The 19,637-nt window shown below is 37.5% G+C and overlaps 1 long non-coding RNA gene and 2 other non-coding genes across 3 annotated transcripts; all 3 read left to right on the top strand.

Annotated features, from left to right (window-relative positions):
- The first annotated feature begins 12,216 nt into the window (after nucleotides 1-12,216).
- Nucleotides 12,217-14,156, top strand: LOC145111904 (uncharacterized). Its single transcript, XR_013710374.1, has 2 exons — nucleotides 12,217-12,452; nucleotides 13,827-14,156. It is a non-coding gene; the product is annotated as an uncharacterized LOC145111904 (long non-coding RNA).
- On the top strand, nucleotides 12,685-12,776 carry LOC145118156 (small nucleolar RNA snR60/Z15/Z230/Z193/J17). Its single transcript, XR_013713133.1, has one exon. It is a non-coding gene; the product is annotated as a small nucleolar RNA snR60/Z15/Z230/Z193/J17 (small nucleolar RNA).
- LOC145118159 (small nucleolar RNA Z43) lies at nucleotides 12,883-12,987 on the top strand. Its single transcript, XR_013713136.1, has one exon. It is a non-coding gene; the product is annotated as a small nucleolar RNA Z43 (small nucleolar RNA).
- Nucleotides 14,157-19,637: the final 5,481 nt, after the last annotated feature.

Genomic DNA, 19,637 nt, shown 5'->3' with positions numbered 1-19,637 from the left:
TCAAACCTGCACCTGAAAGATCTCCATCGCCGTCACCTGTTCTAGCCGGAAATTTGACTCTCAGTAACCTAAATTCAGAATACTTTGAAAAGAGGGAAGATTAATTTAGGATGAAAATACTTAGGCTCAGATCTGCAATTGGGGAATGTAGACAAAGAAGATGGTGGATCCGCCATGGCTGCAAACACATGCAGTTGCAAAGTGAGAGAATATCAATTTCCTCATCATATGCCATTTGTGATGTTGCCACGCCAAGATACAGATCCGATCATCCATGTCGTTTCAATTTTTTCTCATAATACACCGATCATCATAGCCATCTCTAACCAGATTTCCATTAAATTACCGCTACTACCAAGAACAATAACACAATCACCACCACCACCACCACCATTGCTATAATTGGATAGATCTTTCAGAGTACAATGTTGTTGTATACGTTTGTCTTCTAACAAGAACGAGTTTTGGGCCGAGATAGACACAAACACACACCTTCTTTAAACGATTTCATATACATACATCGATTTTAGAAATGAAAACACATACACGAATCGATTTCCACAAACAAAAACTACACATACAAAAATCAATTTTATATTCGATTTTTAGGATTTGTAAGTCCCAAAAACGATTTAAAGAACAAATGATTTCAGATTCGATTTATGATTTTAGATTCATGAGGAACAAACTCATAAAATATGGAGTGTGTTCATTTATGTGTTCTTTGTTCTTGAGTGTGTTCTTTTTTAAAGAACAAACATATAACTGTAAGAGAGAGAGAGAGACTTTTTTTTTAATTTCAAATTAACAAAATGTTAAAAATAAATAAATAAATAAAAGGGTATTTTCGTCGTTTCACACACACTTAACAGAATCTGTTAACAAAGTTAGTCATAAGGATCATTTGTGTGCAAGGTTTGATCCGTAGGTACCATTTGAGGAAAAAAGTTTTGTTATGACTACTTTAGGGAAAAAAACAAAACCTTAAGGACCATTCGTGTTATCATACCCCCGAACCAGGACGGCGGAAACGTCCGAGGGCGGATGACATCATTGTATAGTATCATAACAACTGAATATGAATGAAACATAGCAACCATCAACATACATTAAGAGATACCAACATACATTGTTTACATATTGTATTTGTTCATCAATTAGACAAAAGTGGCATAAAGTATGAAATTCCAAAATACAGCAAATCCGGTTCTTAGGTACCTGCTTACTGGTTCCTGAGAATACAAGTCATTTTGAAAATCGTCAACATTGAATGTTGGTGAGTTCATAATCACTTCTGTATGAAAAGGATTTGTAACATCTTTGTTTGTAATAAGTTGTATGACTCCAGAAAATCCGATATTTTCTATGAAAAAGGTTTGTAAGTCTCGTTCCAAAACTGTGAATAAATGCATACATGTCCTTTGTTTTCTTTTGTGGTAAATGTAAGTGTATGTTCCCAGAAAATCCAATATTTTCTGTTGTATGAAAAACTCTGGTCTTAAACCCTAGACCAGTAGTTGAAACAATAGTGTATCGAGAGGAAAATGCAGTTTTATTTTATAAAAACCGGTGAAGTATAAGTTTTCCGTAAATCAAGATAGGTAAGATGTGACTGTTATGCCTGTATGCCGTTATTCAAGCGTCGGAATAGGTAAGATATTTGTCACCCTAGACTGGCCCCGTCTAGCTGTAGCGAACAACTTAGGCGTGGAGTGTCAATCCCCATCTAGATCTATACACAACTATCTCGCTCTTCCTCCAGGAGACTCTTGTTATAATGCAGGACTTAGAATGTACACTAGGTGGGTATAGTGAAGACAGTGTCTCACTAGAGCCTTAACGGATTTACGCGAATTTTTCTATCATAAATTCTGTTTTGTATACTATTTTGGTTAAATTATTTATAATACTTTTTATAAATAATCATTAGTGAATATGTCTGATTGTAACATATGTTGTGAAAAATAGCATAATATCTTAGTTTTTAAGCCATCAAAATAGTGTCAACATAGTTACGACTATTTTACTGATAAAAAAAATATTTTTAGCAAAATAATCAAGTTTTGTAGTTTGTTTAACACACCATAACCAGTTTGAAAGTTTTGTAACACAAAATATTCTATTTTGTTTTGACTCTAATGAGTCACAATTTTTACAAAAACACATACAATAACCTTGAGATTTACTATGTTCAAATATTTGTGTAAAGTATAAAAGTTGAAAATGCATATCTCCAAAAGTTAAACATGTTTGAGCATAACACTCATATTTTTGTCATTTTTTAGTGTACAACCATGACCACAAAAATTTTATATCACAAATATGTTATCAACATTTACTTCACGACTTTAACACATGTTAAGAACCTTTTTGTTCAAGAACTTGTTCCATTTTCAACCCATAACTATGATGCATGCAATTATCCAAAGGGTAAATGAGATTTGACTTGTATTCCCCCCCCCCCCCCCCAAAAGTATGAAAAACACGAAAATAGTGGGGTATGAAGTCACCTTGATTTTGTGTGATAGGAAGAAGAAGAAAGAAGTTGTTGAGCCTAGCTTTGTGTAGCTTGAAGGCCACTCGAAAATGGATGATGTCCTAAGAAGCTACACACGAAATGTGTGTAAACATGGAGTTCTTCACTTAAATATGTAAAAACACTAGAGTTTTACAAGGAACTTACCTACTTCTTGTGAGTTACTTGAAGAGAAAACCCTTGGGGATGGCACACACACACGAAAATTTGAGAGAGAAATGAAATAAACTTGTGAGTAAGTTGAGAGAAAATGTTTGGTGTGTGGGTGAGTGAGGGATCGACCGCAAGTAATAAGAGGGGGAGATGGGAATCTTCCTTGATACATGATTGTTATTAGCACTTGCATGGATATATGATTGATAATTATCTTGAGATTTGTGGGGTAATTATGAGGTGTCACCAAAAATTGAAATTTATTTTTCCCTTTTTTTTGTTTTACTTACCCAAAACCGATTTTATTAATGAAGTGGAGGGGTTTCGGTTTTAGGGTGGCCGAAAACACCCTATCTCCTTAAGGGTTTGCGGTTTTTGGTGAGTGTGGGGGCTTTTGGGCTTAATTTGGCCCAATATAAGGGTTTTCGGTCCAAAAAGGCCCAAAGAAAAGGGTTTTCAGCCTAGGGTGTTCGGGTCGAGAATTATTGGGTCTAGGCCCAAAATTGATTGGGCTTGGCTATTGGATCAAGTTTTGGGCTTGCATGAGGCTATTTCAGCTTGATTCTAAATGTACACTCATACGTATTCAAATAACATTGTAGTTTGAATTTCACTAATTTGATGTTGCAAGGTTACATAGAGGAAATTGTTTTGTACATGAATCACAATCTCAACCCTAAATTGCTAGTTGTGACATCATCCCCCCGTTAGAGGGAATTTTGTTCTGAAATTCGTTCTAAAGCAGCTTTCACGAAGTAGGGAAGAGATGTGGGTACTTTTGCATCATCTGGTCTTTGTGTTCCCAGGTGAACTCTGGTCCTCGTTTGGCACTCCATCGGACCTTCACAATGGGGATGCGGCTTTGTTTTGTTCGTTTCACTTCTCTATCCATAATTTCAACTGGTTCCTCAACGAAATGGAGATTTTCGTTCACCTCAATTTCGTCAAGCGGGACAATGAGAGTTTCGTCAGATAGGCATTTCTTCAGGTTTGACACATGAAAGACAGGGTGTACATTGTTGAGTTATGGTGGTCACTATAGCTTGTAAGCCACCGGACCGATCTTGGCAAGAATCTCGAATGGTCCGATGTACCTGGGATTCAATTTTCCCCGTCTTCCAAAATGTATCATCCCTTTCTATGGAGAGACCTTTAGCAGCACGCGATCACCGACTTGGAATTCTAGGGGCTTCCGTCGTCTGTCAGCGTAGCTCTTCTGTCGATCTCGAGACGCCTGAAGTCGTTCCTTAATCTGAACGATCTTCTCAGTTGTTTCCATGATAATCTCGGGCCCAGTAAGAGTGTTGTTTGGTACCTGCCCTTTCGCCAGTTGTGTATCCCCCACCTCAGCCGAAAAGAGGGGTGATCTGCATTTTCATCCGTATAGAGCCTCAAAGGGGGCGACCTTGATGCTGGTGTGATAGCTATTGTTGTACGAGAATTAAATTATTGGAAGATGGGCATCCCGTGCCTTGCCGAAGTCTATCACATAGGCTCGGAGCATATCTTCTAATGTTTTGATGGTCCTCTCACTATGACCATCTGTTTGGGGATGGTAGGCAGTGCTCATACCGAGCTGAGTTCCCAACGATCTGTGGAGTGACTGCCAAAATCGTGATGTAAATGTACTATCTCTGTCAGAGATAATAGATATCGGTACGCCATATAATCTCACAACCTCCTTTATGTAGATCCGGGTCAGCCTTTCCATTTTATACATTTCCTTTATTGGCAGGAAATGGGCGGATTTGGTCAACCGATCGACAATCACCCAGATGGCATCCAATCCGTCTTCCGACTTGGGCAATTTGGTTATAAAATCCATTTTTATTCGTTCCCATTTCCACTCGGGTATCTCCGATTGTTGTAGTAGACCCGAAGGTTTTTGATACTCTACCTTAACCTTGGAGCAAGTCGGACACTTGCCCACGTAGGTAGCAATTTCGACTTTCATATTCTGCCACCAATAACGTTGTTTGAGATCCAGGTACATTTTATCAGAACCTGGATGGATGGAGTACTTTGTCTTGTGGGCTTCATTCATAACCACGCCTCTGAACCCACCAAACTTCGGGGTCCAGATTCGGTCCATGAGGTAGTAGGGTCCGTCCTCTTTGACCGTAAGATTCTTGTCCATCCCACGCAAGGCTTCGTTTGCGATGTGTTCCGGCTTCAAGGCTTCCAGTTGAGCCACCTTGATTTGTGAAGACAAGTGGGAGTGGATGGTCATTGTTATCGTTCTCACTCGGCGACCCGAGTACTCCTTCCGGCTTAGGGCGTCGACCACTATATTGGCTTTGCCCGGATGGTAACGGATGTTGCATTCATAATCATTCAGCAGGTCAACCCAACGTTGATGCCTCATGTTTAGCTCTTTCTGGTTCAAGATATGTTGGAGGCTTTTGTGGTCTGTGAAATTCGTGCATTTTGTCCCGTAGAGATAGTGCCTCCAAATTTTTAGAGCGAACACCACAACTCCCAGCTCAAGATCTTGAGTGGTGTAGTTCACTTCGTGGGTCTTCAGTTACCTTGACGCACAGGCTATAACCTTCCCGCGCTGCATAAGTACACAACCTAACCCCTGATTGGAAGCGTCACAATACACCACGAAGTCTTCTGTTCCCTTTGGAAGAGACAAAACCGGAGCGCTGCAGAGGGCTTGTTTCAAAGTTTGAAAGGCAGCCTCTTGTTTCTTCTCCCAGATGAAAGGTACACCCTTTTGTGTTAAGGCGGTGAGCGACTTGGCGATTTTAGAGAAATTTTGTATTAACCTCCTGTAGTAACCAGCGAGGCCTAAGAATTGTCTGATCTCCGTTGGGGTTCTTGGGGTTGCCCAACCTTCTATTGCTTTGATCTTGGAAGGGTCCACATGTATTCCCTCCTCACTGACCACATGGCCCAGAAAACCCACCCTTCGAATCCAAAACTCGCATTTGGAGAATTTTGCATACAACTTCTCCGCCCTTAGTGTTTCCAGAACCTGACGCAGATGTTAATTGTTTTCTTCTTTACTTCATGAATAGATGATTATATCATCGATAAAAACAATCACAAATTTGTCAAGGTAGGGTCGGAAGACTCGGTTCATTAGGTCCATAAATGTCGCAGGTGCATTCGTTAGACCGAAGGGCATCACTACGAATTTGTAGTGTCCGTAGCGGGTTCGAAATGCAGTCTTGGGAATGTCTTCTTCTCGGACTCGTAGCTGGTGGTATCCGGACCTCAAATCTATCTTTGAAAAGTAACTAACTCCTTGAAGCTGGTCAAATAGATCGTCGATCCGGGGAAGAGGGTATCGATTCTTGACAGTGAGCTTGTTGAGTTCACGGTAATCGATGCACATACGAAACAACCCATCCTTCTTCTTTACGAATAAGACCGGAGCTCCCCAGGGTGAGAAGCTTGGTCTTATATACCCCTTGTCTAGTAACTCACTTAATTGACTGGAAAGCTCTTGCATCTCCGCAGGAGCTAATCTATATTGCGACTTAGCGATTGGTGTAGCTCCGGGTATCAAGTCGATTCGAAATTCAACTTGCCGTTCGGGAGGTACTCCCGTAAGGTCTTCAGGAAACACGTCGGGAAAATCACGCCTTCCGGGATGTCTTTGATGTTCCTTTATTCTTTCTTTTTATCCACCACGTGGGCTAGGAAGGCATAGTTCTTCATGTGCAAGCACTTCTGTGCCTTGATACATGAGATGAGACGAAGGTTCGTACCGGGTTTGTCGCCATATATAACTAGGGTTTCATTGTCGGGTAGGTGAACGCGAACGGACTTCTCGTAACACATAATATCGACACGGTGGGAGGATTAACCAATCCATACAGATGATCACATCAAAGCTTCTAATAGTAACCGACATTAAGTTGATTTGAAATGAGTGATTATTTAATGTTAACGTGCACCCTATGAATATGTCGTTGGTTTTTTCTGTCTTCCCATTATCCATTTCCACCGTGAAAGTTTCGTTTAATTTTTGGGGATTCTGATTGAGTAGGTGTTTGAACTTATGACTAACAAAACTTCTTTCTGCCCCACTATCAAACAAGATGCATGCATAGATATTGTTGAGGAGGAACGTACCCGTGACTACTGTCGGATCCTTCACAACCTCCTCGTGTCCTATTGCTAGGACTCTGCATGTTCCCCCCTGCATTTCGATTGTTGGCCTTGGGACAGTTTCTTTTGAAGTGACCAGTTTCTCCACACCCATAGCATGTATGACTTGCCCCAACGTTATTGGGTTGGTTGTTCGGTTGTGTCGGTGACTTGCAGTATCGGGCAGTATGCCCTTTTTGTTGCAGATTGTGCATTGCATTTCTCTGCAGACTCCATGGTGGTGGAAGGGGCATTTGTCGCATTTTGGCAGATTACCGACATATTGCTTTGTGGGAGCTGATGTGGCAGGAGTAGTAGCGGCGTGAACCACCACTGTTTTTTGTTTTGTGGAGGGTTCCTAGGTTGGTTGTCCTTTCTTCTTGTTCCTAAACTTCCTCTTGCTCTCATTTCCCTTCTTCGGTTCCGTTGCAGGGGTCATCGTAACCTTCTGTACCCCATGGTCAATAAGTTTTTTGGCAAGGCGCTTGGAGCTGTCGAACGTTGTGGGGTTTGCAGCAATTACATTCCCTTGAATCAAGGGAGATAGTCCCCAAATGAATATTTCTATCTTTTTTCCTTCCGATGTGATCATTATGGGGGACAAGATCGCCAAGTCGCTAAATCTGGTTGTGGATGCTTCGATGTCGGAACCTTCCATAGTAAGATTCCAAAGTTCATGTTCTAACTTCTAGACTTCACCCCGGGGGCAGTACTCGTCGAGAATCAGAATATTGAGGTCTTCCCAACTCATTGAATTTGCCACCGGGAGAGTCAGGGCCTTGACATGGCCGTTCCACCATGTAAGGGCTCTATCCGCAAAGGTGGAAGCTGCAAATTTCACCGTGCTCTCTTCGGGTCAAGCGCATATTTCGAACACCGATTCAGTTTTCTCAAACCACCGTGTTAGGGCGATAACACCCCCGCTTCCGTTGAAGGGCTTAGGCTTGTAGTTGGCAAAATCTTTGTATGTGCATTCTTTTGGTTGACCTAGGTTGTCTCCCTGGTTGGATACCTGTACCATTCCCGCTTCCGCCTCCATTGGCACCATTGTTGTTGATATGTGACAAATCCACAGTGACTGCAGCTGAAACTGCCGCCTGGAATGCGGTCGAATCCATTAGTGGTGGAGGCGGAGGCGGTGGTGGTGTTGTCTCGTTGTTCTTTCGTCGGATGTATCTTCGGGGCAACATTCTACTACCACAAGTGGAATAAGTTTTTGATAAGGGTTATGAAGCGGATACTATTGTAATGAAATATCGCGTTTAGATATGTCAGGTATAGTGGTTATCGAACGTTGTTTTGTACATACAATTGAAATCTTGTTTTACTAAATAAAAATGAATAAATAATACATAGCAGATAACAACATCTAAAAATAAAACACATATTTGTTTTATTAATGATAAGATTTTAGTACATGGTGTGAGAAAATTGACCTTTGAAAAGGTCTACAGTACATCATAATAATCCGACAGCATAACGACCCTGCGAATAGTGTAATCACTTAAACGTGGGGTCGGTCCTACATACAAAATAAAAGAAAAGGGGTAGCAATAACGCATACTCAAACATCTAACCTATCAGCTAGTGAGTAGGATAGTTCCTACTCACGGCGAGTAGTCCCATGCGGTGCCTGGGATGAAGTAGAAGCACCCTGCAGCTCGGCTAGTCGGCGCTCGGCTACCCGAACCCTCTCCTCAAGGGTAGCATGCCTCACCTGGTATTCCCTTACTTCCGCTCGCGCGGTGGTAGGGTCCTTGACAAGTCGGTCCATAGGGTAGAAGTTCCTCTCGAGGTCCTGAGTGCGTGCCGCCGTGAACGCTGCAGCAGCTCTCATCACTATCACCTGGTTGGTTGTCACCTGAGCCTGGTCTCCAATGTCTGAGATCCTCCAGACCATAGCGGGAAGGGCTCGGTTCGCGAGTCCTCCATGGTGAAGGTTGTAAAATCATCGCTCCATCCTGAATGGTGGATGCTGCCCCTGGTGCCGGCTCCACCTCTCCAGATGCCCAGTGGGGCGTAGGGCCATTGTAGCCCCAACGATGTGCTGGTGCCCTAGCCATGTAGGGAGGGTCGATGACTTCGGACTTTGCGTTCGAATACTCCTCCTCCTCCTCCTCCTCCTCTTCGACCTCCTCATCGATCTCCTCTTCCTCGAACTCCTCCATGAGCTCTTCCGGATCCTCCGCCTGATCTTCCTCTATCCATCCCCCATTCCCCTGGTTGGGGAAGTAGGGGTCTCCAGGGAGATGAAATCCTTCCATCAATCTATACGAGAATATAAGTATAAGAAGTACATGAAAGACTCATAATGTGCTAAAATACTCCTATAGTGTTTTAATTCTTTATGTTTGGTTTCCTAGTGCTTTTTGGTATAAGGTTGGTAAGTTTTAGATTAGTTGTACACCTCGACCACTCCTAAACACATGTTGGTCATATCTCCAAATAAATATAGTTGATCAGGTTATATTTACCCTAGATATGATTACATAATTGTCTAAGTTTAATCGCGATATTTAACTCTTCTAAATACTTCTTATTATATATTATTCTCTAATATGCATGTATGTTTGTACACTTTATAAAATACTTATATATTTTTTTTAAAGTGTACTTTTAGTCAGAGTGTTTTAGTCTCATTATATTTATAGTTGTATATCTTGTATGGTTAGATATACTAGTTCACTATAAATAATGCTCTGATACCCATCTGTCACACCCTCGAACCAGGACGACGGAAACGTCCGAGGGCGGATGACGTCATTGTATAGTATCATAACAATTGAATATGAATGAAACATAGTAACCATCAACAAACATTAAAAGATACCAACATACATTGTTTACATATTGTTTTTGTTCATCAATTACACAAAAGTGGCATAAAGTATGAAATTCCAAAATGCAGCAAATCCGGTTCGTAGGTACCTGCTTACTGGTTCCCTGAGAATACAAGTCATATTGAAAATCGTCAACATTGAATGTTGGTGAGTTCATAAGCACTTTTGTATGAAAAGGTTTTGTAACATCTTTGTTTGTAATAAGGTGTATGACTCCAGAAAATACGATATTTCTATGAAAAAGGTTTGTAAGTCTCGTTCCAAAACTGTGAATATATGCATGTATGTCCTTTGTTTTCTTTTGTGGTAAATGTAAGCGTATGTTCCCAGAAAATCCACTATTTTCTGTTGTATGAAAAACTGTGGTCTTAAACCCTAAACCAGTAGTGGAAACAATAGTGTACCGAGAGGAAAATGCAGTTTTATTTTATAAAAACAGGTGAAGTATAAGTTTCCCGTAAATCAAGATAGGTAAGATGTGACTGTTATGCCTGTATGTCGTTATTCAAGCGTCAAAACAGGTAAGATATTTGTCACCCTAGACTGGCCCCGTCTAGCTGTAGCGAACAACTTAGGTGTGGAGTGTCAATCCCCATATAGATCTATACACAACTATCTCGCTCTTCCTCCAGGAGACCCTTGTTATAATGCAGGACTTAGAATGTACACTAGGTGGGTACAGTGAAGACAATGTCTCACTAGAGCCTTAACGGATTTACGCGAACTTTGACTCCCATTATTGAATAATGAAAATGACATTACTAGTGTGAATGTATGACTGAAGTTTTATGACACGCGTTTTACAGTTTTTATGACATACAGTTTATTACTCATGCTTTAAAAGCTTTATGATAGGTAGATTATGACACACGAATTTTTCTGTCATGAATTCTGTTTTGTATACTATTTTGGTTAAATTATTTATAGTACTTTTTATAAATAATCATTGGTGAATATGTCTAATTGTAACATATGTTGTGAAAATAGCATAATATCTTAGTTTTTAAGCCATCAAAATAGTGACAACATAGTTACGACTATTTTACTAATAAAAAAATACTTTTAGCAAAATAATCAAGTTTTGTAGTTTGTTTAACACACCATAACCGGTTTGAAAGTTTTGTAACACAAAATATTCTATTTTGTTTTGACTCTAATGATTCACGATTTTTACAAAAACACCTACAATAACCTTGAGATTTACTATATTCAAATATTTGTGTAAAGTATAATAGTTGAAAATGCATATCTCCAAAAGTTAAACATGTTTGAGCATAACACTCATATTTTCGTCATTTTTTAGTGTACATCCATGACCACAAAAATTTTATATCACAAAGATGTTATCAACATTTACTTCATGACTTTAACACATGTTAAGAACCTTTTTATTCAAGAACTTGTTCCATTTTCAACCCATAACTATGATGCATGCAATTATCCAAAGGGTAAACGAGATTTAACTTGTATCCCCCCCCCCCACCCCAAAAAAAGTATGAAAAACACGAAAATAGTGGGGTATGAAGCTCACCTTAATTTCGTGTGATAGGAAGAAGAAGAAAGAAGTTGTTGAGCCTAGCTTTGTGTAGCTTGAAGGCCACTTGAAAATGGATGATGTCCTAAGAAGCTACACACGAAATGTCTGTAAGCATGGAGTTCTTCACTTAAATATGTAAAAACACTAGAGTTTTACAAGGAACTTAACTAGTGAGTTACTTGAAGCGAAAACCCTTGGTGATGGCACACACACACGAAAATTTGATAGAGAAATAAAAGAAACTTGTGAGTGAGTTGAGAGAAAATGTTTGGTGTGTGGGTGAGGGATCGACCGCAAGTAATAAGAGGGGGAGATGGGAATCTTCCTTGATACATGATTGTTATTAGCACTTGCATGGATATATGATTGATAATTACCTTGAGATTTGTGGGGTAATTATGAGGTGTCACCACAAATTAAAATTTCTTTTTCCTTTTTTTTTTGTTTTACTTGCCCAAAACCGATTTTATTAATGAAGTGGAAGGGTTTTCGGTTTTAGGGTGTTTGGGCCAAAACCGATTTTACTTGCCCAAAATTTCTTTTTTTTGTTTTACTTGCCCAAAACCTTTTTTTTTTCTTTCTCCTTAAGGGTTTGCGGTTTTTGGTGAGTGTGGGGGCTTTTGGGCTTAATTTAGCCCAATATAAGGGTTTTCGGTCCAAAAAGGCGCAAAGAAAAGGGTTTTCAGCCTAGGGTGTTTGGGCCGAGAATTATTAGGTCTAGGCCCAAATTTGATTGGGCTTGGCTATTGGACCAAGTTTTAGGCTTGCATGAGCCTATTTAAGCTTGATTCTAAATGTACATTCATACGTATTCAAATAACATTGTAGTTTGAATTTCACTAATTTGATGTTGCAAGGTTACATAGAGGAAATTGTTTTGTACATAAATCACAATCTCAACCCTAAATTGCTAGTTGTGACACGTGTAATTTGTTATATTTAAAAATATCGAACTTATTTTAATAATAATAAAAAAACAAATAAAATTCAATAAACAAACAATTATACAAACCCACAAACCCTCAAATTACAAATCGGTGGCCCAAACCTTCACCAATACTCACTGGATAAAACCCTAGCTACTCATCGCGCCTCTATAAATTACAACGCACAAATCTATCAACTGCAGTCGCAACTATTTTTTTGGTTTATACATCTTTCGCTACTCGTCATCACATTGATAAATTGTTGTTCTGATCTCTGTTCTTCTTAAACATTTGATGTTTTTTGGGCTATCAAGTGAATCAGTCATCGTTCTTTTTGCATTTTAATCTGTTGGGAGAAGGTACCTTTCGACTTTCGTTGTAGTTGTAGAGGTTTTTTCCTCGATTTGTTGATTGATATCCTTTTTGATGATTTAGTGTATTTTTCATTACATCTTTTTGGCCGATGATTAAATTCTAATAATAGACAAGCATATGTCTGAATCTTACTATGTTGTCAACTCTAATCTTCTCTATGAGGCCAAGTATCTACATCATTGGTTTTAATTTTCGATTTATCTAAGTATTAATTGAGAGCTTCAAATGATGATCATTTGCATAGTTCAAATGATGTTCTTCTGTGATTATACATCTTTTTAGTCTTTCGCTCCTATCTGATGAACTCTCAGTTATTTTAGTTTGTGTTTTTTTCAAATTTGAGTTTTATTGCTAATTGGCATTTAGCATATTTTATATGGTTTTATAAATTAGATATTTTTTTTTGAAAAAATGGGATAATGATGACACAATGTGATAAGGTCTCGTTCGTCGTAATGGTTGGATTCATTTCTTACCTTGCCGACCATCCTGCTATATCACCACCCATAAACCGAATTCCATTGGCTTAATTTTTTCAAATCGGTCTTTGATCAATGATCGATCATTTTTAATTGCATTTAATTTTATAGTTCATGATCTTGAAAGTCTTAATTTTTAAATAAAGAAGTGTTTGGGTTATCTTTTGAGAAAAGTTACAAAAATCCAGACTTTTCCATGATCTTATAGAAAGAAAGAAAGAGAAAGAGAGAAAGAAAGAGAAAGGGTGAAATGTTTTCATGATCTTATAGAAAGGGAAAGAGAGAGAGAGAAGAGGGAAATGGTTTTCATAATATGATTGAGTTATGGAGATGTCACAGAAGCACCTCCATGCCGTTGATAGCTGATACCGTATTCTCTTAACAAAATAAAAGAATAAAAGTTATCCAGTGTGTGCTTATTTTGGCTTGAAATGGAAATTTATAATTTTGCGGTTCCTTAATAATTTTTGGTATTACATACTGAGATATGAATTTTGTTATTCTTGTTTAACCTAGGCATATCATTTGTTCATCAATTTTTTTCTAACCTACGTCACATTGGAATTCTATCTTTTACAACGGGTTATCATTGATTTTTATTTATTTAAATTAAAGAATATAAAATAAAATAAAACATAATATATATTTTTTAAAATAAATATGTTTAGAAATAACATTTATGTATAAAAAACTTATGTAGAAAAAAGAACAAAATAAATAAAATAAAATGAAAAGTCAAGTGTTGCATGCATGCGCAATTTTTTTCTTTGAAAATTAAATGGCATTGAAAGGTGCAAAGCGATAAAATTTCATGCTACCTCGCTAGTTTTAAAAGCCGCTAAGCTAATTATTCTACGTTTTGATCTGCTTGCATTGAAGGTATGGCAACCTGACGGTACCACCAGTATCGCCCAAAAAAAAAACATGCAACCCGCGTCTTAGACCATGGAATGGTCAACGAATTTGCCTTATCTTTAAGGTTATTGTTGTAATTAGGTATATAGTTTGTTGTAATTAGGTACAGAGTTGAGCAATTAATTTGGGGGCCGAAACTAAAACTGCTATTCTTCTAAAAATAGGAGGGCCACAACCATTTTTTGTCCTTAATATGTTGTGCCCATGGTTGTAATGGTAGTATTACATTGGTGTTTTCGTTGTGATATAGATGATTTTTGCTCTAAGTGTTAGTGGTAATCATACTCATTGGTACATTTTCAAGGTCATGTCTCATAGTTAGTGAAATAAGCAAAACAAAATTAAAATCGTAAAATATTCACCAAAATTTAAATTCAAACATATTTAAGAATAATTAAAATTAGGAGATGCATTTCATTCATAGACTAAAATATTTTATTGTTATTGATTTTCTATAAGAGTATGTTCCCAACTATAATCATTGTACCACCCAGGGTTAGAGGTTGTTTTGTAATTTCAAATGGAAAATGCAGCCGACCTTACAAGCTTCAATGAAAATAAGTTATATAATATCAATCATATGTTTTTAGCACATGCATTGAATATTAGAGATCTCCAACAATCTTCTAACATGGCTTCTGGTTAGTCGCATGCTTTCTACTTAGTCTTCTTCATACATACTTTAGAGTTTCTTTCCATATATTATAATACACTTCATATACTCATAGGATTATCACAAAGATATGAGTCTCAATCATTTATCCTTATATTCAACTTTCACACTAATTGCCTCTAGTTCTGGACGTTAACAAGAACATTTAGATGATCTAAAATTTTTTGTATGTCTATTCATACAAAGAGTGAAATTTTTCATTGAAATACAATCGATTTAAGATGTTTTTACCTTGATATAATTGATGAAGTTTCTCACAAATATCTTTTCTCATACACATTTGCAAGTACATTTTTTTGCTATCGACAAACGAGATGTTGGTACACATTAGCCTTGTGTAACTCACACTAAATCTACACATCCTTGACTTGAACTTGCCACAAACCAAAGTTGATTCTTCCATCATATTTCTCTACATTTGGGACTGCATTTTGATATTGTTTATGTATCCCCAATATACTAGAAAAATGTGTACCAAACCTACAAGTATTACGTCAACAAAGAAGTCCCAAGAAAGAGAGGTGGGTCACAGTGGACATGCCTATAAGTATTACGCCAACAAAGGATTCTCATGAAAGGGATGTGGGTCACAACGGTCACGCTTAAGTACCAAGTCTTTCCTTGCCAGAACTTTCCCTAGATGTTATATATAGGGGTGACAATCTCAACCCGAACCCGTCAATCCAAATCGAACCCAGCCTAATAAACAACAAGTTGGGCTTAGATTTTGAATCCATTTAATTAAATGGGCTAGGTTAGGATTGAAATTTATAACTCGTTTACAACTCGCCAACCGGTTTAAAAATTTTAAATATATATTTTTTTAGTGTTATTATTTAGTTGATCACTATATTTTGATTATTTTTTATTTATCAAAAACTATGGGTTAGTAATTGTTATTGGAATTCGAGTTGGTAAAAATGATATTCGAGTTACGTAGAATTTAGAAATTAAACATTTATAATGTTTTATGACTGTAAACACTTGATTTGTGTTATTTGATGAATTATTATTATTTTTTTTATGTGAAAAATTAAAGTGTCAACTCGTTTATGACCAATCTAACCCATTGTCACCCTTAGTTATATACTCCCATCATGTATATAATTCTATAGTACACAAAATTGTTAACTGAATCATCGTTTATGATGTGGATGATTAGACTAAGCTGCAACCACAAAAGCATAAGACGGACCCTCAAAGTACCGATACACCTTCCAATAATACAACCAATAAAGATTCATTACTGATTTTTGGAAGATCAGACAAATCTACAACCACATAACATAAGACGAACCTTTAAAACCGAGACCTCCTCTAAATCTCGGAGCTCTGATACTACTTGTTTGAAATTGTCCTCAAGGATCCCCAACAATCCTTACAGTAACAATAAAAATAAAAATAATTAGACATAAGAATATATGTGGAAACTCCAAAACCAGAAAAAAAATCACACGCCTCCAGAGAGAAAGAGCCACTATATGATAAATTGTTACAATCATAAGAGAAGAAAGAAAGAATTAAACACATCAAGTGTATTTTGGTTGGGGTGCATTGAAACACATTGGTCTTCCTTTATAAGCTTGGACTCCTCCCAAACTTTCATTATTTTAGCAATATGGGATGAGATAACACTAATCATTCTTTAGCCAAAACTCAACAATAACTACACTCAAAAGTTATTTTTAGTTCTACAACACTTGGTAAATATACTAATACGTTTAGCAAACCCCTTCACATAGTTCAAATCAAATTGATAGTAAAACTAATATATAATGTAACATATGGAAGAGAATGTACATATAATATTCTTAATAACTCAGTGAAACATCATAATTGATAAATTATCATCCACCGACATTGGTACAAATCTTCAAAACTCCTTTATGATCGATTTTGGTTTTACATAGAAAGGGAAGAGAAATGTCCAAAAAAAAAAATCCCAAAGCTTCATGTCAGATTATTATTTAGTCCAAAATTATTATTTTTAGCGAAAAAGAACAGGTGTAACATTCAAGTTTTGGTAAGTTTCTTTTAGCCCTTAATGCAAATTTGTTATCAATTTGGTCCCTTGCTAGTACCCGGGGCGTACTCTATGAGTACGCTGGGCGTACTCTATGAGTACCTTTAGCGTACTAGCCCATTGTTGGTCACAGATTCCACCCGCGTATGCGAGGCGTACGTGAAGTACGCATGGTGTACGCAAGGCTGGGACAAACCCTAATTTTTAGGGTTTGTGCCCAATTTAAACGACTTAAACTCATCTCTTGGACATTTTAGACCAACCTCCATATCCCTTTACCCTGAAATCGAAACTCTAGAGTGATTTGGTGAGTTTTGAGCTTGAAATAGTGTTTGTTGGTGGTTTGTGAATGAGAAGAAGAAGAGGACCACTTGAAGGAGTAGCTTGATGTAACGTCCCAAAAATTACGAGGTAAAAATTCCATTTTTAATTCAACCAAAATATTAATTATATTTAAGTCAAACATTCATTATCTGTCACAACTAGAATTTTAGCTAGGAAATTCTATTCTCATGTAAACATCATCTATTGTAAGGCATGTACACTAAGTAAAAATCATACTCTATGCTTAATCAAAATCATCCATTTGAATTGAACCTCACTCAAGAAGCCATTAACCTAATACAATACATTTCATATAGTCAACTATGGGTTGAAAACCCTAGAAATCCCGGTTCAAGTTAATATGGACTAGGATCCTCTTATTGGGCCTAATGGACCAATAAACTTTCAATTTGACTATTTTGGGCCAAGGACCCCTAATTGGGCTCTAATTGAACCCACATTCATGAAACTAAAACATTTTGGGTCATGTGGGCCTAGACTAGTTCATTTTATCCCTAATGGGCCATGTTGGGCCATAAATGATTCATTAGCCCTAATGGGCCGTAAACTCCATTCCTTTTTATCTTATTGGGCCGTAAACACATAGGTGGGCCCAATGGGCCGAAAACTTCCTTTAGTGGACCTTCTATTTTCGGATATATTAAATTCAAGCCCAACATCAAATTCTTTCCTTCCCTCACCCCATTCACGGTTCAAAAAAAAAAGGAAAATTTGTAAATAAACTAATTAAGTGACACCTCACCTTTAACTAATGGACTTCCAAGCAAATTGCATCCCATGTATCTAAACCTCTACATCTTAATCTTCCATGTATTAACCAATCTTCCTCTATCTCTCTTCTCCCATTACTCTCGGCCGAGAGCACCCAAAAACACACACATTTCCACTTTCAAACTCTCTCATAATTTACTCTCAAGCTCAAGGAAAATTCCCTCACTTCCCTTGTCATTTTCGTGACTTTGGTGTGTGTTTACAAGAGGTTTTTCATCAAGTTAATCACTCTTGGTAAGTCCTTGCCTAAACCTATGGTTTAACTTCAAGATTTTATCAAAAATCTCTTCCTAACTCACACCATTTCATGATCTATACTCTTGAACTTCATAGATTTCGAAAACCTCCTCAAGGAAACTCCTAGGGCTGAAAATCTTCTTCGAGCTCTTCATCAAACCAAGAACAACAACCCAATATGAGTTCATACCCCTTGTTTTTCGGTTTAACTATGTTTTGGGGGAGGATACAAGTTTCTTATGTGCTAGATCTATGTATTTGTGCATGTTTATGTGTGTTTTCTATGTTATGTGTTGTGATTTTGTGATGAAGCTCCATAAATCTCGAGATCTCTAACAAAAACTTGATGATATTTGTGAACTAAACAACCTTATATAACTAACCTTGAAGATGAAAGTATTATACATGTTAAAGATGTTGAAAGACTAAACAAAATCTTGTAAAAGGACCATTTTTTACAAGAAAACAAAAAGATGAAGCTTTTATGATATTTACAGTTTTTCAAGGACCAAAGAGTCATTTTTGTATAAAAATGGGTTTTTATGACATTATGGTTTAAAAAGGGCCAAAAGAGTAAATTTTTCGCATAATGGGCCTTAATATGGGCCTTCACGGTTACATTGGGCTTAATTTGTAAATTTATGATTTTTATGGGTTAAATTGTCATTTAACACAAATTTGAGCCAAAAATGTAAATTTACGGTTTTATGGGCTGAAAATGTCACTTTATTTGAATTTTGGCCTAAAATGTTATTTTCACAAAAATTGGGTCGAAAATGTCATGATTATCAAAAATGGGCCAAAAATGTTATTTTTAACCAAAGTGGGCTTGAAATGTCATTTTATTTTAAATGAGCCCATAAAGGTAAATTTTTGGTCTTGAAGGACCTAAAGTGTCAATTTCATCAAAAATATGCCAAAAATATAAATTTTCGGCTTAATGGGCCAAAACTGTTATCATTACACAAAGTAGACTTTTTATGCCATTCTAGAAAACAATCAAGCTTAAACAAACAATGTAATAACAAACGAACTAAATTCATCGATTTCATGTTTATTGGGTCTAAAACTTACAATCCATGTTATTGGGCCTTAGTGCCTCATTTACATGCTTATTGGGCCTGGATTATACATTACATGTTTATTGGGCCTTAGTGGTCCATTTACATGCTTATTGGGCCTGGATTATACATTACATGTTTATTGGGCCTTAGTGGTCCATTTACATGCTTATTGGGCCTGAATTATACATTACATGTTTGTTGGGCCTTAGTGGTCCATTCACATGCTTATTGGGCCTGGTCTATACATTACATGTTTATTGGGCCCTAGTGGTCCGTCTACATGTCGGTTGGGCCTCGTACATTCACGTACATACTCGTTAGACTTTTCAAACATAAAAACGTACATGGAAACATTAGATATAACATAATACAATATTCACGTAAACACAGTTAAGGATGCTAGTGAGACATGTCGGTTGACACCTCTCGAGTGTACAATCGTAGCCTGTAGTTATAACCAGAGTCTCCTAGAGGGAGAGTGAGAGTTTGTGTATAGATCTATACGGGGTGACTCCCCACACCTGAGTTGTTCGCTACAGTTAGACTAGGCCAGTCTAGGGTGACAAACCTTACCTTAAACAAGCCGACGCCTGAAAGTGCCACGACAGGCGAATTCGTCATAATCAAGTATGGTTAAAACGGATCACATAGAGATTCTCTCC

Source organism: Lactuca virosa, chromosome 5, assembly GCF_052849685.1.
Source record: "Lactuca virosa cultivar CGN04683 chromosome 5, Lactuca_virosa_CGN04683_v6, whole genome shotgun sequence".
Taxonomy (NCBI): domain Eukaryota; kingdom Viridiplantae; phylum Streptophyta; class Magnoliopsida; order Asterales; family Asteraceae; genus Lactuca; species Lactuca virosa.
The sequence above is the reverse complement of the archived record's forward strand: the minus strand, read 5'-3'. Positions and strand labels throughout refer to the sequence as shown.